The following is a 26,265-nucleotide window of genomic DNA, read 5'->3' as shown; positions in this document are numbered from 1 at the left end:
CTGTGATTTTCCTATTCATATATTCTACTCATTTTTCTTGTGCCTATTCCATATTGATTTGCTGACATTGTTTATATGTGAAAGATCATGTGTATATTGATTAAGAGTAAGAATTTGGACTCCTGAAACACTACCTGCATCTATCTCATTATATGAAATCACTGTGACCTTGGGCATGATTTTAACATCTCAGTGCTTCAGTTTCCTCATCCATAAAATAGGATAAATAATAGTATCAATCACACAGGGGAGATATAATGATAAAATGAATTAATATGCAGAATGCAGGGCACCTGGTGGCTCAGTCAGTTGAGTGTTTGACTCTTGATTTTGTCTCAGGGTCATGATCTCACAGTCTCATGAGTTCCTCCCTGGGGTTCTGCACTGACAGTGCAGTCTTCTTGAGATTTTCCCTCTCTCTCTGCCCCTTCCCCGCTCGCACTCTATGTCTCTCTCAAAGTAAATAAATGAACTTTAAGAAAAAAAAATGCAGGACTCAGGAAAAAAAATGTACAAAGTAAGCTCTTTATAATTTTTTGCTGTTGTATCATTATGAATTAGATATTAATCTTAGTGCAAATCTCTCACTAACAACTATTTAAAAGCTATCAAGCATTCAATATGTGTTTCCATTGCCCCTTCATTGTATATCTTGTTTTCCCAAATTGAAACTCTATATTTCTAATCACCTCTTCCGCTAGCTTGTGGACATGTGACAGGCTCTGCCAGTTTGATACAGCTGCATGAGACTCTGATTCATAAGGAAGTCACATCAGGAAACAAGCCAGGAATAACGGGACACCAAAATTGTCGAAGCACACAGGAGCGAAGGCAGTGAGTTTATGGTAATAATGGTGGCCTTTGCTTTTCCAGGGATATGTCTAGAGACATTCTGAATGGTCCAGTGTTTCACATACTGTCATAAGCTATCCTACAATACAGCCTCTAGCAAAACTAGGCTATTGCAAACCCCTGCTAATAGAATTGTTTACTTTTATACCCAGAGGTTTGCGAAAGTACCAAAATCTGCATGTGACGTGTTTTCAGGCTGACTTCAAAGGGTCCATGCTATAAGAACTAAAGTTCTTATGAGGCTGTCTAAAATGAAAAAAACATGTCAGAGGGCCTATGGTGGTTCCATATGTGCTACATGTGTCCCTGACTGGATCAAGTGTGCTTTCTGTATTGAGGAGCAGAAAATCCTGAAACTGTTAAAGGCACAGAACACAGTTAGAAAACTAAGTAATAAAATGAAGCTTATTTTGAGTAATAAAATGATTTAAAAGCTAAAAATAAAATAATAAATAATTATGATAGCCCTTTCAAAATGACACTGAAGCATTAGGATCAGCAGTATTAGTTAACCACCAAGTTCTATGGTGTGGTCTTAGAGTTGTTGCTGCGAGCTTATTAATATTTCTTTATAAACACTTCCTACTTAAACCTGTGGAAATGTAGTCTATTTACTTAGAGTAAGGAGAAAGATCAATATAGTGATTTACTTCAGAGGTAATTAGTCATCTCACCTGATTGAGTTGAAATCAGCAAATAATAATAATTAATAGTAATAATAATTAACATGAGAGAAGGGATGTATTCTATAGCATATAATGATAGACATTAGCTTAGTTTATCATTGTGGTAACTTAGAATAACATGTGTTTTAAAGTAAGCTCTTCCTTGCACTGTGAAGAAAACCATAAACAAATCAAAAAGGCAACCTACTGAATGGGAGAAGATATTTTCAAATAACCTATCTGATAATAGGTTAATATCCAAAATATGTAAAGAACTTACATAGACCAATACCAAAAAAAAAGCAAAAAACAAAAAACAAACAAAAACATATAATCCAATAAAAAATGGGCAGAGGACCTGACTAAAGATCTTGCCAAAGAAGACTAAAGATGACAGACACATGAAAAGATGTTCAACATCACTAATCATCAGGGAAATATACATCAAAACCACAACGAGATATCACCCCACACCTGTTAGAATGGCTAAAATCAAAAAGACAAGGAATGAGTCTTGGCGAGGAATGGAGAAAAAAGAACCCTCATGTACTGTTGGTTGGAATGCAAAGTGAAAGTGGTACAGCCAATGTGGAAACAGTATGGAGGTTCCTCAAAAAATTGAAAATAGAACTACCATATGATCCAGTAATTCCACTGCTAGATATTTACCCACAAAAAAATGAAATCAGTAATTTGAAAAGATGTATGCTGCTAGTGTTAATTGCAGCACTATTTATAATAGCTAGGCTATGAAAGCAACCTAGGTGTCCATTGATAGATGAATGTATTAAGAGGTTTATATAGATATATGTCTTATATATTATTATACATTATATACAATGAAATATGTTATATTACTATATATATAATGAAATATTACTCAGCCATTAAAAGTAATGAAATCTTGGGGCGCCTGGGTGGCTCAGTCGGTTGAGTGTCTGACTTCGGCTCAGGTCATGATCTCGCGGTCCGTGGGTTCGAGCCATGCGTTGGGCTCTGTGCTGACAGCTCAGAGCCTGGAGCCTGCTTCGGGTTCTGTGTCTCCCTCTCTCTCTCTGACCCTCCCCTCTTCATGCTCTCTCTCTCTCTGTCTCAAAAATAAATAAATGTTTAAAAAAATTTTAAAAAAAAAGTAATGAAATCTTGCCATTTGCAACAACATGGATGGACCTGGAGGGTATGATGCTAAATTAAATCAGTCAGTCAAAAAAAGACAAATACCATATGATTTAATTCATATGTGGAACGTAAGACACAAAACAAAGAAAGACAAAAAAGGGGAACAAAAAAATACACAAATACAGGGAACAAACTGATGACAGAGAGGAGATGGGTGGAGGGATGGATGAAACAGATAAAGTGGATTAAGTGTACACTCATTGTGATGAGCACCAAGAAATGTATAGAATTGTTGAATCATATCATACACCTGAAACTAACACCATATGTTAATTATAATTCAACTTAAAAAACTAAAGAAGTAATTTCTGGGTGATATTTAAAAAAAAGGAAAGGCTGAAGGGGTTCAGTGATTGCTATTTATACCATTTTAATGGGGACCAAAACTGCGAGGGCTCTTTTGTGTATAGGCTGCTTCTAGCAATGCTGAAGAGTTTAAAAAGTAATTTAATAACTAAAAGTTTGAAACTCTTACTTCAATCATTATCAGATAGATAACCAAAAGATTCTTACAACATGCTTAAAATGTTCTCAGTTATTTACCGACAGGGGTGTTTAGCAACACAGAAACTAATGCTGTTATTACTAAATTTCACTATAGGCAGAATCCACACCTGTGTTAGGCTCTTTCTTCCTGCATTTATTCATTCAACAGATATTTGGAGCCAACCACACAAAAGGCACTAGTACGGATGCTGCATTATAGGAACTAAAGAAATAAATTCTCCACCTTCAAGGATCTTACATTCTATTGAGGGAGAGAGAAAATAAACAGATAAAAGATAATAGGTGTTAATTTAAAAAAAAGAAGCTGACCATTTGCAGCAACGTGGATGGAACTGGAAGGTATTATGCTGAGTGTCCTTCAGTCAGAGAAGGACAGATATCATATGTATTCACTCATATGTGGATGTTGAGAAACTTAACAGAAGTCCATGGGGGAAGGGAGGGGGAAAAATAGTTCCAAACAGAGAGGGAGGGAGGCAACCACAAGAGACTCTTAAATACAGAGAACAAACTGAGAGTGGCTGGGAGAGGTGGGGGAGAGGGGAAAATGGGTGATGGGAATTGAGGGGGACACTTACTGGGATGAGTACTGGGTGCTGTATGTAAGCCAATTTGACAATAAATTATATTTTAAAAAGAAGAAGAAGAAGCTGGGCTAAAGAAACTGGAAAATGATGGGGTAATATTTTACAGAAAATGATCAGGGGATGCTCTGTGATAGCTTGGGTTCTTCAAAAGCAGACACCAAGATGGGTCAGATGAGCAAAAGCTTTATTGAGGAAAATGTCCATGAAGGATGAAGGAGCAGAGCCAGAGATGGTAGCGTGAGATCTCAGACCACCTTATAACAGAAAGGAAGAAAACAGAGTATGTGGAATCTCAGACTTCACTGCAGTTTTAAACAAATTTTGACAAGACAGTTTTCAAGCTAGAGTCGCCTGTTGAGAGAGTTTCTCATATTCAAGGAATGGGCTATCATTAGTTACTCCCATTACAGTCAGTTATTGGCTCAGAGCAGCCCTTAGGAATCATAGCTTTGGTTCAACATGATAGTGGAACTGGTTGAGGGCATCAGTTATGCTTCAAGGTCACAAAAGCTCAGCAGCATATGTTCATGTCTACCACATCCCTCTAAGAAGATAGCATTAGAGCAGAGAGCCTGAAGAAAGTTACTCATCAACTAACAGAAAGTGATCCCTGTGATAGTTTGGGTATTATTTTGGGTTTTATTTTATGCATTTATTAATTTAATTATCATTCATTTATTAATATACTATTTATAGAGCTAATTTGACAAGCAAATCAATAAAGGATTAGCCCAGTAAAATTAACACTCAAGATTATTGTTGCTATGTTTCTACTGTAATAAAATACAAAAGGACAATTTTTTTTCCCTATTGTTGTCCCACTTTCGCCTTCAACATACATATTGATTGCCCCTGAGTTCGAAATACTCCTACAAAACATTGAAAACGGAGGAAATTAAAACCCTTTTTCTCAAAAAGTATTTGTTTTAAATGAAAGTTAATACTTCCAATAATACAAATGCCATAGTTGCTTGTTTGTGACTATGTTTTTAGAGAAGTTAAATTTACACAAAAGCAGTATGGATTTTCTTTACCCAATGACAAATGAAATACATGACCATATTTTTCAATGTAGAATAAAGTCTTTTGAATATTGTGGACCAATTGTTACTTTATTCATTATCTAATTAACATTACAAAATATCAGTTATATTCTATCAATATGATAGAAACACAAAGTTGCAATCTTGCTATGTAAATACTGTGGTTTTTTTATACTCTTAAGAGAGATCACTAAAATGAGTGAACTCTGACTTTGCTCAGTGTTTTTGGAACCTAGCTAAAGATCCCCATCCTTTCTGTTAATTCTTACTTCTTAGTTCTTTGAAACTGAAATTCTAGCTGCATATGAAACACGTCATTAATGGAGTTATTCAATAAAACAGACCAAAAATTATTCGTTTCTCTTTTAGTACCCAATGTCCTTTAGGGACTTTATTCCTTTGTTTATAGATAAAATAAAATGGGACTATTAGGTTTCTCACCTCCTCCTAACTAGAGAACTGGCATGTGGTCAAAATAGGTCAATTACTGCATTAAAGGAAATGTTTTTCTCAAAAAATAAAATAAAATTTTAATAATAAGAATAATATACAAAATAAAACTATTTAGTTATCAAAGCAAGCTTTCTAAAACCCATACATGAATATCCCTTAGGCATATTAATAGTTCTACACACATTTTTTTTCTCTGATAACCTCAGAACTGCCACTGATAAAAGAATATCTGTGCTCTAAGAAAATTATAGTTGATACTTAGTGTTCTCCATCAACAATAAATGAACTAGAAAGATGAATCCAAACAGGCATAAAACACTTTGCTTTCAACACAAAGAAAATCAATACAAATCTAATCAGACCAAGAAATAAAAGCACATGCTATATTTATCATTCAACCCTCTTTTCAAACGTACCCTTCCCAAACCTAAGGTTTTTAACATTGTCATTTGAGGATTATGTTCAGTTAGAAAAAAGAATGACACATTGGATAAGTTCATTCCTAAACTAGCAATTTTTAAAACTGGCTATATTTTAAAGAATATTCAATTTAATAAAAAGTCTCCTAGAATATCCACCATGTGCATTGTCCGTAATGGTTCTCCCATCCAGATTTTTGATTCATTGATATAAATATTGATTAAACAACTACCGATACTAGCATGATTATAGGTGACAGTGAATTAAACAGACAATTCCTTGTACCCACAGAACTCATATCTTAATGCTCTTTAGTCCTGAGCATTTAAGTGACAAGATTGCCCCCATCCCTGAATCCCTCTTTCCTTCCGCTAATAATGCCACATTAGTGTTCTGAGCTTCTTATTCTGGAATTGTGAACACTCTTGGAACACACCAATCAGTTGCAGCACAAAGCTCTAGATTTCAAATTACATTTATTTCTCAATATATTTATTTCTCACTGAAGCTTTTTTCTTATTTTTAGTTGACTTTGTGTTGCATTCCAACAAATTGTTTTTGTAAACATTTTCAGGCTTCTCTAATTGCCATCTTTACACAATCACATCTTTATCAACAGATGATATATCCTGCTCAGAATAAAGACTGATGGATTGGGAAGACAGATGGATTCTGATAATAGAAATTTGAGATGCTTAAGGTAGAATATAGAGGCTGCAAAAAGGAGAATAAAACCCTATTAAACATGGAGTTTCAGAGCATAAAAGGATAAAACATCAAAAGCAATTTAAAAGAAGCATTAGAAAAAGATTGATTTGAATCCAGAATCCAGAAGGCTAACGGAATGCAGTTTCAAAAAGTAGGGAGTTATAATGTCAAATATTGCAGAATTTGATATTCATGATCACATTTTAATCCAGTTTGGTTAGGTCATTCTTTATTCTTTTTAAAAATTTAATTTGACACGTTATATTTTGTAAATTTAAGGTGCACAGCATGTTACTTTGATGCATATATGTATTGTAATATCCCCACTGAAGCAATATTTATCACATTACATAATTATAGTACAATATTATTGTCTCTATTCATTATATTGTGCATTAGGATCTCTATGGCCTGTTTACTACTCACCTTAAATACCATCAATCTTATCCCCCCATTCTCCATATCCTGGTAACCAGCATTTTACTCTGTTTTGTTATGTTTTTACAGGTTTGACTGTTTTAGATTCTACAAATAAATGATATTACATAGTACTTGTATTTCTCTTTTTGACTTATTTCACTTAACATAATGTTCTAAAAGTCCATCCAATTTGTCACAAATGGCAGGATATCATCCTTTCTCATGGCAGAATAATATTCCAGTGTGTGTGTGTGTGTGTGTGTGTGTGTGTGTGTGTGTATCACATCTTTTCATATTTTCATTTATTAATTGGAATTTTGACTATTTCCTTTTCTTGGCTATTGTGAAGAATGCTGCAATAGACATAAGTGTGTTTCTTGTAGAAATCCTATTTTATTTCCTTTGGATATATGCCCAGAAGTAGAATTGTTGGATAATACGATAGATCTACTTTTAAACTTCTGAGGAACTTCCATATTGTTTTCCATGAGGGTTGGATTAATTTACATTTCCACCAATAATGTGTAAGCGTTCCCTTTTTACCATATCTTGACCAACACTTGTTGTCTCTTGCCTTCTTGGACATTCTAACAGGTATGAGGAGATATTTCATTGTGCTTTTTTTTTTGCAACTCCCTAATGATTAGTGATGTTGAACATCTTTTCATGAGTCTGTTGGCCATTTTGATGTCCTCTGGGAAAATGTCTATTTAGTTCTTCTGTTCATTTTTTAAGAGAATTTGGGGTTTTTTGTTGTTGTGTTCTTTATATACTTTGAATATTAACCTCTTATCTGATAAATGACTTGCAAATATTTGCTACCAATCTGTATGCTGCTGTTTCATTTAGTTGTTTTGTTTTGCTGTGCAGAAGCTTCTGCATTTTATGTAGTCATATTTGTTGATATTTATTTTTGCTTTTGTGCTTCTAGCACCATGTCCAAAATATCATTGTCAAGACCAATATTGATGGGATTCTTCCTTATGTTTTCTTCTAGGGGCTTTATGGTATCAGGTCTTATGTTTAAATCTTTGATTTACTCCAAGTTAATTTTGTGAGTGGTGTGAGATAGGAGTCCAATTTCATTGCCTATATATGTTTCTCTAGCTTTTTCAGCTCCATTTTTTAAAGAGATTATCTTCCCCCCATTGGGTCTTCTTGGCTCCCCATCAGGTATTAGTTGACCATATATACTGGCATTTAATTCTGGGATATTTTGTACCATTGGTCTGTGTATCTATTTTTGTGTCAGTACTATATTATTTTTATTACTATGGTTTTGTAATATAATTTGAAATCAGGAAGTATGTCATCTCTGGCTTTGTTCTTTTTTTCTCAGAAATGTTTTTAGCTATTTGGGGTCTTTAGTGATTCCATACAAATTTGAGGACTATTTATTCTATTTCTATGAAGAATGCCTTTGGTATTTAGATGGAAATTGCACCGAATCTATAAATGGCTTTAAGTAGTATGAACATTTTAGCAATACTTATTCTTCCAATCCATGAACACAAGATGTCTTTTCATTTGTTTGTGTCTTGATTTCTTTCAGTAAAATCTTAGTTTTCATTTGCACAGATCTTTTACTTCCTTAAATTTATTCCTAAATATTTTATTGTTTTTGATGCTATTGTGATTGGGACAGTTTCTTTATTACTCCTTCTGATGCTTCATCATTAATGTAAAGGAATGCCACTGATTTCTGTAGGTTGATTTTGTAGTCTGCCACATTGATTCCAATAGTTTTTTGATTGACTCTGGGATTTTTCTATATATAAGATTACGTTGTCAGCAAATATCAATAATTTTACATTTTCCTTCCCATTTGGGATGCCTTTTATTTATTTGCCTTGCCTAATTCCTCTAGCTAGGACTTCCAATAGTATATTGAATAGAAGTGGCAAGAGTGACCAACATTGTCTTGTTCATGATCTCAGAGGAAATCTTTTCAATTTTTTTCCATTTAAGTATGATGTTAGCTGTGGGTTTGTCATATATCCTCTTTATTATTTTGAGATATGTTCATTTTATACCCACTCTGTTAAGAGGGTTTATCATGCAAAGATGTTGCATGCTGTTGTCGTGTTTTTTCTGCATCTATTGAGATGACTGTGATTTTTACTTTTTGTTGATTGATGTGATGAATTACATTTATTGATTTGTGTGTGTTGAATCATCCTTGCATCTCAGAGATAAATCCCACTTCGTCATGGTGTTTAATCCTTTCAATGTGTTCTTAAATCTGGTTTACTACTATTTTGTTGAGAATTTTTGTTGTATTAATTAGGCATATTGGTGTATAATTTTCTTTTATTGTGGTATCCCTATCTGTTTTAATATCAAGGTAATGCTGGCTTTGTAGGATAAATTTGGAAGTTGTCCCTCGTCCTTAATGCTATTTTCAAGACTTTGAGGGGGATTGAAATTAATTCTCCTTCAAATGTTTCATAGAATTCACTAGTAAAACCATTTGGCCATATAGTTTTCTGTGTTGAGAGCTTTTTGATTACTGACTGAATCTCTTGACTCATTACTGGTTTGTTTATATTTTTTATTTCTTCCTGATTCAGTCTTGGTAAGTTGTGTGTTACTAGAAATGTATCAATTTCTTCTAGATTACATAATTTGTTGGCATATAACCGTTCATAGTAGTCTCATAATTCTCTGTATTTCTGTATTATCTGTTGTAATGTCTCCTCTTTTATCTCTAATTTTAAGCATATGAGTCTTTTTTTAGTCTAATTAAAGATTGATCAATTTTGTCTATCTTTTCAAAGAACCAGCTTTTAGTTTTATTTATCCTGTTTACTCTTTTTCTGACATATTTATTTTTGCTCTATTTTTAATTATTTCTTTCCTTCTGCTAACTTTCAGCTTAATTTGTTCTTTTTCTAGTTCTTTGAGGTGTAAAGTTAGGTTGTTTATTTGAGTCCTTTTTCATTTCCTAATATATATGTTTATTTCTATAAACTTACTTCTCAGCACTGCTCTTGCTCCATCCCACAAAATTTGGTATGTTGTATTTTCATTTTCATTTGTTTCAAGATACTTTATGATTTACCTTTTGACTTCTTTGATCCATTTGATTTATTCTTTGATCCATTAAGCAAGTGTGTTGTTCACGTTCCACATATTTGCTGATCTACTCACCTTCCTCTTGCTGATTTTTAATTCCATGCCATTGTGGTCAGAGAAGATAGTTGGTATGATTTCAGTCTTCTTAAATTTGCTAAGATTAGTTTTGTGGCTTGTTATACGATCTATCCTGGAGAATGTTGCATGTGCATTTGAGAGGAATATGTACTCATTCAGTTGCTGGTAGTTGGAATATATATATGGAGTCCACTTTTCTAAAGCATGGTTCAATTCCAACATTTCTTTGTTTCCTTGTTGATATTCTGTCTGGACAATCCATCCATTGTTTATAGTGAAGTGCTGAAATCCCCTAATATTATGGTATTATTGCCTAGTTATTGTCTATTTCTCCCTTAAAATCTATTAGTACTTGCTCAATATATTTTGATTCTCAGATGTTGGGAACATATATGTTTATGACTGTCATATCTTCTTGATGTATGGACCCTTTTTATCATTATATAATGATCTTCTTTGTTTCTTGCTGCCATTTTTGACTTGAAGTCTAGTTTTTCCAAGTATGGCTATACCTGCTTTCCTTTGATTACCAATTGGCTGGAGTATCATAGTCCATTCCCATACTTTGAGTCTGTTTTTCTTTGGAGTTGAGATGAGTCTACTGAAGACAGCATATAATTAGACTTGTTTTTTAATCTATACAGCCACTGAATACCTTTGGATTAATGAGTTCAAATCGTTTATGTTTAGGATGATAATTGATATACGAGGACTTACTACTGACATTCTATATTTTGTTTTCTGGCTGTCTTGTACTACTCCATTGTTTCTTTTTTCCTTTTGTCTCTGACTTTTTAGATTGGTGGTTTTGTATAATGATTTGTTCAGTTTCCCCTTTCTTGTGTTTTGTGTCTTTGTTCTAGATGTTTGTTTTGTTGTTATGATGAGGTTAGCATAAAATATTTCATAGATAAAATAACCCTTTTTCTGCTGATAGCAGCTATCTTTATTTGCCTATATAGGCCCCATCATTTTCCTCCTCCCATTTTTTATATTTTTTTGTCACAAATTATCCTTTTTTATGCTTAAGTTACCAAATCATAGTATCTATAGTTATTTTTAATGCTTTTTTTCCTTTAAACTTTATTATATAATTGTTTAACACCCTGTTCTAAAAGAGTTACAATTATCTGGTTCAGTTTGTCTACAACATTACTAGAAGTTTTGTGTCATTTTGGGGTTGTTTCAGATAGAAGAGCTCCTTTAAACATTTTTTTTGTAAGACAGGTCTAGTGATGGTGAACTCCCTCAGCTTTTGTTTTTCCAAGAAAGCTTCAATTTCTCATTCATATCTGAAGAATAACTTTGCTAGATAAAGTACTCTTTGCCAGCATTTCTTATCTTTCAATATTTTGAATACATCATTCTACTCTCTTCTTCTGGCCTATGGAGCTTCAGCTTAGAAATCTGCCAATAGTCTAATGGGAATTTCTTGGTAGGTTACTTTCTTTTATTTTACCCTGGCTGCTTTAAGGATTCTTTCTTTATCATTGACTTTTGACAGCTTTATTATACTGTGTCTTGGAAAGAGTCTTTTTGCATTGAGATAGTAAGTGATCTATTAGCTTCACAGACTTATATGTCTAGTTCTTTCCCCAGGTTTTCGAAATTCTCAGCTATTATTTCCAAATAACCTCTCTAACCCCTTCTCCTTCTGGCATACCTATTATTTTTATATAGGCTCTCATAATGGAGTATGATAGCTCTTACAGGATTTCTTCACTGTTTAAAATACTAGTTCTTTCTTGTTTTCCACCTGATCATTTCTAGATTCCTTTCCTCCAGTTCAATTATTTTTGTCTCTTCCATCAATCTGCTCTATTTCCTATGTTTTCTAATGTGTTATTCACCTCACTGAGTTCTTCACCTCCAGAATTTCTGTTTGGTTCTTTTTTTTATAATTTCAATGTCTTTGATAAATTACTCCTTCTTTACATTTATTAAATTCCTGAATTTTCTTGTAGCACTTTCTTTATAAATGCTTTTTTGGATTCTCAATTAGATCCCAATTTTCCCTGACTTTGAGTTTGGTTGCTGGAGACTTGTTACTTTCTTTTTGTGATAGATATTACATGATCTTTCAAGGTGTTTGATGATGTACCTTTGCCAGTGCATTTGAAGTAGTAAACACCTTTCTTATTGAGGTAAAGTTTTGTTTACTTTGTTTTTAACAGTTCAACAGGGTGGGAATTAGAGGACTTTCTTTTGTTTTCCAGCAGGTGATGCTATAGCACAAGTTTTTGGTTTCTTTTACTTGAGTTGACTTGTGGCTATATTTGGGAGTGGGCACTCACTGCCACTTCTCCTCTGGCTCCTCTCCTGTTCCTTCAGTTCCAGCACCTCCACAAAATGTAATCCACTCTCCTTCAGATATCAGATGTATGGATGTCCCTGGTGTCCTAGTATGTCATACAGAGGAAATTTTGTTGGGTTATGAATGTTTTATTGGTTATGAGTTGACAAGAAAAGACAAGGGGAAGGACTCATGCTGTCACGAGGCTGATTCCTCATTCTTTCTTCTTAATCAGTTTATTTGGTTTTCCAATAAAACATTGCTAGGAAAGTGATCAATTAAAAGTGGAAACTATCTTGAACTGGATGAAGACCGTGGTTCAAGTTCTTTGTAAAGTTGTTGAACATCTATGATTTGTTTTTCAATATACACAATACCTATTCTAACAAAATCTTTTTGTGAAGATCAAATTGGTACACATACACACACATGCGCGCGCGAGAACACATTCTGTAAAAGATCATAGGACATCAGAGAGGTACTTATATTTTAGGAAATGAGATTTTTTAACTACAGGCTTGCTTTTGTTTTACATTCACATCTGCTAAAATCTAAATTATTTTGGGGTGCCTGGGTGGCTCAGTCAGTTGAGCTCAGGTCATGATCTCACAGCTTGTGAGTTTGAGCCCCGCACCAGGCTTTGCGCTGACAGCTCAAAGCTTGGAGCCTGCTTCAGATTCTGTGTCTCCCTCTCTCTCTGTCCCTCCTCTACTCATACTCTCTTTCTCTCAAAAATAAATAAACAAAAAAAATTAAAAAAATAAAATCTAAATTATTTTGTCTTTTATTTAATCAAATTGAATGCATTATTCACACTTGAGAAGGAATCTGATAAAATCTTTAAGGCTCTCCTCAGGAAATTATAATTAAGAAAAGGGTAATTTTCAACTACAGAAGTATGATTAAAATTCACATAAGGAAATTATCCTGAAATAATCTTCTGGGAGAAAAGGCGGCAAGACAATATTAACAAAGGAGTTAATTTAGCAAGTCTATGATAAGCATGTCAACCAAAAACTCGAGAAAATATTTGCAGATAAACTTCAATAATCTGCCTCTGAATAGTCAACTGTTTAGTGTATTTTTCTATGTAAAATAGGAAGACTAAAAATAAATAAACTTGAATCAATAATTTTGCCTAAATGGATGTAGAAGAATTTTAGTCATTACAACTTTTAGCTAAATAAACTAGTATTGTTTATTTTCAAAGGTACAGTCTAGAAGAACAATCTAAAGGATTAATTGCCCTCACTAAACCACCAAATGGGAAAGCAACCCTGATTAGTTTGAAGGGACATCATTGTTGAAATGCTTCATATCAGCTTTTTTCCACTTTGAGTGTGTACCCATAACCTAAGACTCTAGATTGGTGGTTGGTGAAATAATTTTGTAAAGCACATGTATAATTGAATATATCTGTGTGTATGTACACACACATCATTTGTAACATAATATTTGTGTATGGAATACTATTTTTCCAGCCCCTCTTCCTTTCTGCCTCAGCCTGTGCAGCTGCTGTTTACTCAAATGATACTTATTCCCCCCAGATCTTTATTCTGCTCAATCCATCACCTCCTTTCCATCTCTGATAAAATGTCACTCACTCCGATTTCCTTTCTTGGCAGCCTTATCTAAATAGAAACCAGGACCTAAAGAACAAGTCTAATCTAGTTTTTATGGATAATTTTTCACATAGTTAAAGACAACTGAGCTTTCTCTTTTATAGGATAAATATCTTCTGGTTTGTGCACTGTCATCATTCCTACAACTGCCTTCTAAAAGTTTTCCAGTTTATCATTATACCTTTTATTTGCCTGTATAAAACTAAAACAAAACAAAACAAAAAAAACACTACTTCTTTCATTCTAAAGGTTATGCTTTTATTACAGGACTTTGAAATTTTATCAGTGTGTTTGGCAGCTGTCGCTTATTGTTGACTCACCCTAAGCTTACTAGAAATTAAATTTCTAAATTGTATGAGGTGCTATTTGAACCACTGTCTCCTCTTACATTTTGTGGTTATTTCTTGAACCCAAGTATTAGACTCTACATGAATACATATTAAACATATATATTTGGCTCATCATTTCCAAATTATTGATACAGTTCTGGTGTTGAATTCTTTTAACTGATGTACTTATTTGTTGATCTTTTCTCAGAAATTTGTTCCAAAATCTCCCCAGTTAATAATAATGATTTCATTAATGTTTGATTTTTTTGTGTCCTAGAGACATGGTTAAACTGTTGTTGGAACACTCAGTCCTCAGAGAACAATGACACTTTAAAAATCTACAGAGCAAAAAAAGCATAATCCATAGTTCATCTAAATAGGTTAAGAATCAAGTATTTGCCAAGGAAACTCTGAAACTACTTTAACCAGTCAAATCAAACTATGTTTCTGGCTGATGTGCCTCAGTTTTGTTTCCCTGATGAAAAATTTTAAAAATTGTTCTGGCCCCTCTCCTCATTCACATTTACTCCATACTTTGTCACTAGGGCTCTCATCCATTCTTGTGTCTTCAAATATAAATCATGTGGCAAAAAAGTTCGAATGTAAGACCCTAGGTATCACTGTTCTGGTATCCTCTTAAATTTTAATTTTCATAATAGAGGACATTTTCATAAACACAGAATTCTCTTTGGTAAACTACCTTCTTTGATATTTATATGTGTACCTAGTGGAAACTAACTTTTTCATGCATAGCAGTGATTCATCCCCTACCAATTAGAATGTCCAATTAGAATTAGCTACATATTTACTAACACAAACTTGGGCTAATCATCTGTTTAACAAGGGTATATATCAGTAGACTGTAGGGACTGCAATGTTAGAAATTATGTCTGTTGCTCACCATTGAAGCACTAAGCTTAACGCAGTGTCTACCCCAAAGTAGGTCTACTTTTTCTTTTACAGTGTCTCCATTTTTTTCAGGATGCTATAATCAAATACCAGAGACTAAGTGGCTTATAAACAATAGGACTATATTTCCCACAGTTCTGGAGGCTGGGGAGCCCAGGATAAGGGTCTGCTTTCTGGCTCATCAATGGCAATCTTCCTGCTATAACCTCAAATGGAGAAAGGTAGTGAGTGAACTCTTTGTGGCCTCTTTTATAAGGGTACTACTTCTGCCCTCATAACTTAATCACTTACTAAAGCCTCATCTCCAAATACCATCACATTGGAAATTATATTTCAACATATGAACTTGGGAAGAGCATAAATATTCAGTGTACATCTAGGAAGAACATAGTGTGAGACCCTAAAATTTTTGAACTCCAACAAAATGGAAATCTTATGAGAGTCAATGATTTGACTCTCGCTACCATCATGACACCCAGGAAAAAGGGACTGCTGATTTAGATCCATCACTTTTAAGGGACTTAGAAATCATCGGCATACACAGGGGTGTCTGGGCAGCTCAGTGCATTCAGTGTCCGACTCTTGGTTTTGGCTCAGGTCACGATTTGTGGTTTGTGAGTTTGAGCCCCACATCGGGCTCTGCACTGAGAATGTGGAGCCCACTTGGGATTCTATCTCTCCCTGTCTCTCTACCGCTTCCCTGCTCATGCTCTCTCTTGTGGTAGAGTCCCCTCCCTAAGGAAAGAAAAAAAAAAAAAAACACCTCAAGGAAACCTGGCTATATGTGTATGTGACAATATCCCTCAGGACCTTGTAACATGAGACCACTTAATCAAACTGCATGTTTGTGTGTTACCATATATGGGAGACAAAGAAGCAAAAAATATATTAAGAACTATGCCACGTGGCGTTCGGGGCTTAGTTCTTTGGGTACGAACCCAACTGAGCGGTGCCAGCAGGAATAAAGTTGCTTCCTGGAAAGAAAAGCCTCGGTGTCATGACTCTGTGAGAATCCAGCTACACTCTCTCTCAAAATAAATAATAAACATTAATTTTTTTTAAAAAAAGGAAATTGTGGGCATACACATAAAAACACACATTATATACACACGCACAATTATGTCCACTTAGGATTCATCAGCCAGCATTCACAGGTACTCTACACATTTGCTGTTGTGACTTATGCTTTTCCAGTCCTAAGGACTACTTCATATTTCTTGTTCTAGGTCCTCATAACAAAACACAGCTACATCTGAGTGCCCTGGAGATTGGCAGATGGTGTCACTGTTATTGTTGAAGACAAGCACTATTTTGCATTGCAGAGAGGAATTGTGTGATAGAAGTGCTTAGATAAGATAAAAGACTAATTAACTTGTCACATCCTTCCTCTCAGACATTAAGAATGTAATAAATTCTTGCATAATGAAGTACAGTGTCAAGCATCTGTTTTCTTGCTTTCCTTGGTGCCTCAAATTGTGATACCAGGGTATGAACAAGTTAGCACAGTAGCCGCAACAATGGCTTACAATGACCAAAGAGATTTTTCCAATATTAAATAATCTGTTTATGTTTAAATGTATGTGTATATGTGAGTGTGTGTGCATTATAATTTAGACATAAAGTGCATACAGAGTGTGTTAGGGTTCTATAGAAAAACAGAACCAATCAAAATAGATATAGATAATAGAGATGGGTGTGGAAATAAGAGAGAAAGCACAGGGATTTATTGGAAGGAATTGTCTTGGGGCACCTGGGTGGCTCAGTCAGTTAAGCGTCCAACTTCGGCTCAGGTCATGAATTGTGGGTTTGAGCCCCATATTGGGCTCTGTGCTGACAGGTCTGTGTCTCCATCTCTATCTGCTCCTCCCCCACTTACACTCTGTCTCTCAAAAATAAATGTTAAAAAAATTTTTTTTAAAAAAGAAGGAATTGTCTCGTTATTACAGAGACTGACTAGTTCCAATATTTACGAGATGAATGGCAAGCTGGAGACTCAGGAGAGCTGATGTTATACAATTAGTCCTAACGCTGGCTCAGGTCCCAGGAAGAGCCAGTGTTTCAGTTAAAGTCTCAGCTAGAAGACAATTAGGCAGAAGGAAGGAATTCTCACTTATTTGGGAGAAGGTCAGCCTTTTTCTTTTATTCAGGCCTTCAACTAATTGGATGAGTCCTACGCACAATAAAGAGTGCAATCTGTTCTATACAGCCAACCATTATTAAGTGTTTATCTCATCCAGAAACGCCCTTACAGAAACACCCAGAATAATGGACCAAATGTCTAAGGACCCTGTGGCCCAGTCAAGTACACCCATAAAATGAACAATCACAAAGTGCAATTAATACCATTTTCACTTTGGTAACATGTTCACTGAACTGTAAAGGGTTTTATTGATCTGAAAATATTCAGATTTAATAAAAATGCCAAAGATTAAATAAAATGTTTGTTTTCTTTTTAATTTTTTTATTTCATTTAATTATTTAATTATAACTTATATAATTCATTTTAACTTTAATATAGGATTTTGAATATTTTAGTAAAATATTCTTTGAAACTATAAATAAAACAATTTCAATTTTATTAACTTTTATATTTAGTTTAATTTTTAGTTAGATTACAATCACAATTTGGACATATTAAAATACAATTACATTTATTTTTCAATTCTTTAGAGAACTGAGAATAAGGAAAATTAAGATTTGGGGAAAATAGAAACTATGAAAATAAATGCCAGAAAAGAAAAATTCTAAAAGCAAAAGAGAAATTTAAAAATCTTTAAATAAGCCATCCTATAAAAAAAAAAAAACAAACCTAAAAGTAATTAAAGTAAGCACACATAAAGTTTGACCCATATGAAATTTGTGAGGAGAATACAAGGTCTTTATTATGAATATTAAAAATTACTGTCAAAAAACCATAAGAATATAAGTGTACCTTTATATGCACTCAACTCCCAAGCCCTGTGGAAGAAATTTTTCACAAGTGCTGTCTGCAGATCTAATTAAGTTGTCAGACATGCCACTGCAGAGATTTTAACATCAAACTCAGAATGCCTAAGAGGAATGGAGTGGAAGATAAGGTGAATGCAAGCGTTTGGGGGCCCTAACAAAGAGACTTCTAGGCCTAAGTGCTATAATTATAACTCAAAATACCAGGTAGAGGAAATTGTACAAGAAGACTCTCATGCCTAACCCTAAAATTTATGAAGTTTTGTTTAAGTCACTCAACAGGGAAAATAGCCAAAAATGTGTTGCTATGCCAAATTAACTGACTGAATTTGAGAGCAGAACTTAGGATATTCTTGCTTGAAATACTGTGGTAGACACATTCTTTTAAAGGCATAGGACCTGGAAGGATAGCAGTAATAAGAACATGTTCATACTTTCTTACAAAGAAGTAAATGGTCAGGGAGCACCTGGGTGGCTCAGTTTGTTGAGCAACAAACTTAATTTCTGTTCAGGTCATGGTCTCATGGTTTATGGGATTGAGACCTTCACCAAGGTCTGTGCTGAAAGCCTGCTTTGGTTCCTCTGTCTTTCTCTCTCTCTTTCTCTGTCTCTCTGCCCCTTCCCCACCTGCACATGCTCTCTCTCGCTCTCTCTCTCTCTCTCTCTCTCTCTCTCTCTCAAAATAAGTAAACTTTAAAAAAAAAAAGAGAGAAGTAAATGATCAGATTTGTATTCTAGGAACTTAATTCTAGCAACACACTTGAGGACACATTACCATAGGGAGTTTCTGGATAAAGCTAAATATTAAAACTATTATAAAAACACCACAAAAACCTGCATGAGTGCTATGACAACCAGGAAAAAGCATTTTGCAGATCTCCAAATAGGGGAAAATAACTGACTCAGGTCACCATTGAGGCATTTATGCCATCCTGTGCTTCTCAAAGACTGCCCTCAGGAATACTGTAGATGTCAGCAGAATACTTAAGGTAGGCCCATTCTTAGACACTCTCACCCAAACTTTATTCCTTTACTCCAGGGAAATCTTGTATCATGATCTACTGGCTCTCCCAGACTTTCCAGAATTCTCACCATTTTCTCTCACATATTTCCTCTAACATGTTGACATCTGCTTCTCACCATTTTCTCTCACATATTTCCTCTAACATGTTGACATCTGCTTCTCACCATTTTCTCTCACATATTTCCTCTAACATGTTGACATCTGCTTCTCAAAGGACCTAGACCAGTACACGGGCAGAGACAGGTATATGGACAAGAGTATATGCAAGCAATTTTGGAAATAACAGGAAGGATTAGCAGATTTTATGAAGCAGAAGAAAAAAGAGTCAAATACTTCTTAGTGTAAGATGGTGACCATATTAACTGAGGTTTTGATTCAAAGAGGGGAAAAAGTACTTGAAAAAAAATTATGAACTCAATTTCAGAGCATGTTCAGTATGGGATGTTATGGGCCTTTTCAGGCATAATGCCCAGGAGACTGTTATAAGTATTAGTCATGAACTCGTAACCTAGATAAAGGCCAAACAGAGATGCATGTTTGACAGTCATATATATTAAGAAGATTCTGAAAAATAGATTTTGTACCACTTACAAGCTAACAAATTAGCCTGACACAGTTTTATGGATGCTGCTAGAAGATAAGAGACACCTGGGTCAGAGACAGACAGTTTATTACTCATGGTAAATGCAGTAGTCAGGGTATCTCCAGTGCACTGTGCTACAAGTCCCAGTTATCACAGAACCACATAAAGAGGATCAGATGACACCTGTACACATAGAGGGTAGTGCTATTGAAGAGAAACCTGAGCTTAAGAATCCCAATCTTTGATAATAAGTAGTAACATGCCTGTCCATCCCTACAAGGGGGAATAAATCATTTTCCAAGGTTGTTTTCTATGAAAAGATAGTCATAAAAAAAAGAACAGTCTATGGCTTACTCAGAAAATATGAGGAAAATTAGAAACCCAAGGGAAATTGTCTCCAAAAATGAACACTAGCAAACATATCATAAAGTAACCAAACACTCTTGAAAAACTGGAATGCCGATTAAAACTATTAGGTGCCATTTTACGCCTCAAATTAGAAAAAGCAGACAGGTGAGGCACCTGGGTGGTTCAGTCATTTGAGTGACCGAATCCTGATTTCGGCTCAGGTCATGATCTCATGATGGTTTGTGAGTCCTAGCCCTATGTTGGGTTCCACACTGACAGTACGGAGCCTGCTTGGGATTCTCCCTCTTTCCCTCCCTCTGCCTCTCTAAATAAATAAATAAGCCTAATGGACCCACAAACATTTGACCAACTAATCTCTGACAAAGCAGGAAAGAATATCCAATGGGAAAAAGACAGTCTCTTTAGCAAATGGTTTGAGAAAACTGGACAGTGACATGCAGAAGAATGAACTTGGACCACTTTCTTACAGCATACACAAAAATAAATTCAAAATGGATGAAAGACCTAATTGTAAGGCAGGAAGCCATTAAAGTCCTACAGGAGAAAACAGGCAACAATTTCTTTGACCTCAGCCACAGCAACTTCTTACTAGACATGCCTCTGGAGCCAAGGGAAACAAAAGCAAAAATGAATTATTGGGACCTCATCAAGAAAAAACCTTCTGCACAATGAAGAAAACAATCAACAAAAATAAAAGGAAATTGACATAATGGGAGAAGATATTTGCAAACTACATATCAGATAAAAGGTTAGTATTCAAAATCTGTAAATAACTTATCAAACTCAACACCCAAAAAACAAAAAATCCAGTGAAGAAATGGGCAAAAGACATGAATAGACACTTTTCCAAAAAAGACATCCAGATGGCTAACAGACACATGAAAACATCATGTGTTTCAACATCATTCATCATCAGGGAAATACAAATCTATACCACAATGAGATACCACCTCACACCTGTCAGAATAGTTAAAATTAACAACTCAGGAAATAATAGTTGTTGGAGAGCATGTCGAGAAAGGGGAACACTTTTGCACTGTTGGTGGGAATGCAAACTGGTGCAGCCACTCTGGAAAATAGCCTCAAGAAATTAAAAATAGAATTATCCTATGACCCAGCAATTGCACACTAGGTGTTTATCCAAAGGAGACAAAAATGCTGATTTGAAGGGGCACATGCATCCCAATGTTTATAGCAGCACTATCAACAATAGCCAAATTATGGAAAGAGCCCAAATGTCCATTGACTGATGAATGGATAAAGATGATGTGGTATATACAATGAAATATTACTCAGAAATCAAAAAGAAATCTTGCCATTAGCAACAACATGGATGGAACTAGGGTATGTTACGCTAAGTGAAATAAGTCAGTCAAAGACAAATATATGATTTAACCGTATGTGGGGTTTAAGAAACAAAACAGATAAACATAGGAGAAGGGAAGCAAAAATAAGATAAAAACAGAGAAGGAAACAAATCATAAGAGACTTAAGTACAGAGAATAAACTGAAGGTTGCTGGAGGGGTGTTGAGTGGGGAAATGGGGTAAAGAGGTGATGGGCATGAAGGAGGGCACCTGTTGGGATGAACACTGGGTGTTTTCTGTAAGTGATGAATCACTAAATTCTACTCCTGAAATCTTTATTACACTATATGTTAACTATCTTGGATTTAAACTAAAAAATAATTTTAAAAGTGGACACATATATTTGTATGTATGTATGTATGTATGTATGTATGTATGTATAGTATGTGTCTGTGTGTATGCTTATGTATATGCTTTGTTTTGTTTTCTGAGTCCTTCTGGCCTAGGAAGGCTTATTAGTCTCCTATGGTTGCTGTAACAAATTAGCAGATATTAGGTGACATAAAAATAACAGAAGTTTATTCCTTTTTAGTTCTGGAGGTCAGAAGCATAAAACCAAGATGTCAGTAGGACTATACTCCCTCTGAGGGCTCTAGAGGAGAATCCTTCCTTGCCGTTCACAGCTTTTGGTGACTCCATGATTCCCTTGGCTTTTGGTTTGTGTAACTTAAATCTCTACCTCCATTCTCACATTACTTTCTCCTTTGTGTGTCCTTCCCCCCTTCTCTCCTCTTAATAGTATTTGTCACTGGATTTAGAGCCCACTCCAATGCAGAATGATTTCATTTCAAAACCCTTACCGTCATTATATCTGCAAGGACATTTTTCCAAATAAGGTCACATTTACAGATTTAAGGTGGGCATATTGCTGCATGAGGTGGGGGAGAATTATTCAACATATTACAGAAAGGTACAGCAAAATAGGCTTTCAATAATGTCACAGATATGTTTTCCACAAACCATGTCAAAAGTGAGCACTCAGGAAACATCCTGCTTCTAGTCATTGTAAGTATTTTTTTCTGATTTTCTATTTATCTTCTATACTTACTTATGTTCTGGTTTTCAATATCTTCCTTTAAACTACTAAAGTTTCATTCACTTATTTGTTGTAAACATTCAGTTTTTTAAAGTTTTGGTTATATTCTTTATATATATGCAGAAGTAATCACATCAACAAATATTTTCCTGCATTACAGTTTCTGTTGTCTTAAAATGTCTTAAATGTTTTTTTTTTATTTGCTACTACTACAACCTGTGAATTTTAAATTTATTTTTATGAGCGATCAACAACAACAAATTTTGATTACACTGAAGTAAATCTGAAATATCTTTCTATTCTCTCTATAGAAAATTATATTGCAATATGGTTATCATAAAAAGAAGCAATTATAGAACTGAAACTAAAAGTTTTGAATAAAAAACATTTAAGGGTGAGTCAAAGAGTTAATATCATGTTATTGTTTTTCTGTATTTTTGTTATTTTTGAAACTGTCTATAAGTTGCAATTAGTTGATAATTTTTCCAATTTTTACTAAAATATTTACCTATATTTAGAATATTTATCCAAGATTTATTTTTATCTCTAATTTTATATTTGTATTCCTTATTCTTTATCGTAAAAAAAAGCCTCTAAAATGTGTAAGTTTCAGGTACAAAGTCTGGATCTGCTCTAGGAAGGAGTTTAAGAGGAGTTCTGGATGAGAAAGTAGATAGGGTTCAATGGACCACCCTGTGTGATAGAAGATTGTTGGAATCAGGACACTAGGGAGAGAGTAATAATCAGTCAAAATTTAATATCATTGTTGATAATTTTAGTCACTGATTTTCAAGTCAATAGAAACCAAAATGTGCTTTTGTTTTTTGCATTAACGAACAGATACTTTTTCAAGCTTTAAATTGGTACCTTAATAGTAGCAAAGTGAAGTAGGAGGGCATATAACCATGAAATGATCATTTTTCCAATTCCACATGAACACCAATGGAAATTAACATTATTCTTTATAGTAACATGGGCACAACATTTTCTTCTTGTGTGCTTTCTTTTTCTTTAAATCCAGATAAGACATAGCATCATAATAAAGGCACAAATAATTTTTTAGGAGAAATTTTTTTTGATTGGGAGCTAAAAGGCAGAATGAAAAGAAAAAATCCAGTTCTTGTGCATTTCCCCCAGGTATAATGAAGGCATTCAGTTGTCTTAACTATTTCATATAAAATGAACCTCTAATTCTCATAATAGTTCAATTCAAGGAAAAAAAAAAGAGCTTGTGGGACCACAGCGAGATGCCTGACTTTTAATAGGATGCCCAAATACAATGTTTTCCCTGATGTGCTATTACAGAAGTGTTCATATAGGAAAAAAGGTATAAAATATGTAAACAAACTAATAGAGAAGATTGCAAAGTAAGGGGATCCTGGGTTCACCTTGTCCCCACAGACACCAAAGTAACAACTACATCTATGTAACTAATTCTAAAAATGATCTGAAGACTAGCAGAAGAGATTTTCCATAGCTAATTATAGAGAGAAGGCCACATCAAAAAAGGTAAAAGGGGTAGAGACATGGTCAGGAACCAAACCCCCTGTGTGACCAACCAGAAACAGGAGGGACATTACAAGCACAGAGGAGTGATGGGATCAAACCCTACACTGGGCACACCTAGCCCTGGGGAACTGCACTGGAAAGATGAGTCCCCATGATGTCTGGCTTTGAAAATAAGTGAGGCTTAATTCTAGGAGATCCAGAGGTGATAGGAAACGGAGTCCCCACCCTTAAAGAGACAGCACACTAAATAACTCAGGGGAAGGGCGCCTGGATGGCTCAGTCAGTTACACATCTGACTCTTGATTTCAGCTCAGGTCACAAACTCATGATTCGTGGGATTGAGCATCATGTTGGGCTCTGCACTGATGGTGTAGAGCCTGCTTGGGATTCTCTCTCTCCAGCTCTCTCTGCCCCTCCCCTGCTTGCTCGCTCTCTCTCTCTCTCTCTCTCTCTCAAAATAAATAAACTTAAAAAAATAATAATAATAATAATAACTGAGGTGAGACACAGCACAGAGCAGCAGTTTGGGGTATATGTGCTTGGGGTATATGTGAAGGAGATTTATTGACCAATCTTATAATGTGTGCTAGAGATCTGCAGGAGACTTTTCTAGGAACAAAAATGCTGGACAGTACCATTTTCTTGGTCCTCTGCTGTCCTAGATGACTGGATTCTCTCCATTACCTTGTTACCACAGTGTGCCCTGCCCCAGTGTGCCCTGCAGACCTGCCTCAACCAAACTGCCTGCCTCGGCAAGCATTCCTCCAAAGTAGCTCCTGCCTCACCACACTTTGCCGGTAGCTCCAGCCAGGACTGGCACCACTCCAAAGTGACTTCTGCCCTGTAAAGGTGAGGAGACAAGTCCACACACCAGTGCGTCTGTAGTTTCTGCAGCTGGGCCTTTTAGCTGGCAACACAGAGAACAAGCTCTGCCCTCCCACATCACGCAGAGTGGGTCATTGCAGCCAAGTGAGACGAGAGCCAGCCCCAACAACCAGTATGCCCACAGTAACTGTGGTTCAGCCACAACAGGAGAGCACATGCAGTACACATAGGAGACTTTCCTGAAGCAGTGGTTCTGGTGACCAGAGGGGACTGCACTTTGGTGCACTACAGATGTCTTCTAATCAGTGCCACTACTTTCAAGACCAGGAGACCTAGCTGTCACACCTAAACATAGTAACAAACAGAGAGTACAACAAAGCGACACAGAAGGATGTGATCCAAATTAAAGAACAAAATGAAGCCATAGAAAAAGAGACAAAAGGAAACAAATAGAAGCAAACTACCTGATAAAGAGTTCAAAGTAATAGCCACAAAGATGCTCACCAGACTTGAGAACAGAGTAGATGAACGCAGTAAGAACTTCAAAAAGAAATTTTATATATATAAAATTTCTTTTTGAAGAAATACATATATATTACATATATATACATATATATATAAATATATATAAATATATATATTACATATATATATATGTAATAGAAGCATTCAGAGCTAAAGAATACAATAAGGATAATGAAAACTACACTAGAGGATATCAACAGTAGGTTAAAGGATAAAAAAGAGAGAAACAATCTGGAACATAGGTTACTGGAAATCAATTGAGCCAAACAGCAAAAAGAAAAATGAATAAAAATGAGAATAGGTTCAGGGAACTCTGACATCAAGTGTAATGACATTTGAAGTAGAAAAATAAGAGAGAAAGAAAGAGGCATAAATTTTATTTGAAAAAGTAACAGCCAAAAACTTCTGTAATCTAGGGAGGGAAATAGACATTTAAGTCCAGGAAACACAGAGTTCCTAACAAGATGAACCCAAGAAGGTCTAATTAAAATGGAAAAATTGGTGACAAAGAGAAAATCTTAAAAGCATTAAGAGAAAAGAAGTGCACATACAAGGGTAACTTCACAAGGCCTTCAGCTGATGTCTCATCAGAAATTATGCAGGCCACCAGGGAGTGGCATCAGATATTCAAAGTGCTGAAAGGAAAAACGCAACCGATAATACTATACCTGGCAAGATTATCAATGAAAATTGAAGGAAAGATAAATACCTTCCAAGAAAAAAAAAGTTAAAGGTGTTTAACACCCCTAAACCAATCTTACAATAGATGTTAAAAATAATTATTTAAGTGGAAACAAAAAGCCATAATTAAAAATAAGAAAATATTGAAAGGAAAAAAATTCACAGATAAAAGTAAACATATCGTAATAGATTGATCTTATAAATCCAGTAAGGTGGTTAAAACAAAAGTAGTAAAATCAATTTTATCAATAAAAAATAGTC

At 35.0% G+C, this 26,265-nt stretch overlaps 1 pseudogene; it reads left to right on the top strand.

Moving 5' to 3' along the window:
* The first annotated feature begins 896 nt into the window (after positions 1-896).
* Positions 897-24,820, top strand: LOC121037389 (60S ribosomal protein L34-like; annotated as a pseudogene).
* The last annotated feature ends 1,445 nt before the right edge of the window (positions 24,821-26,265 follow it).

Source organism: Herpailurus yagouaroundi, unplaced genomic scaffold (assembly GCF_014898765.1).
Source record: "Herpailurus yagouaroundi ecotype Mexico unplaced genomic scaffold, PumYag 28, whole genome shotgun sequence".
Classification (NCBI taxonomy): Eukaryota; Metazoa; Chordata; class Mammalia; order Carnivora; family Felidae; genus Herpailurus; species Herpailurus yagouaroundi.
Note: the sequence above shows the minus strand (reverse complement) of the source record. Positions and strands in the feature narration are given on the sequence as shown.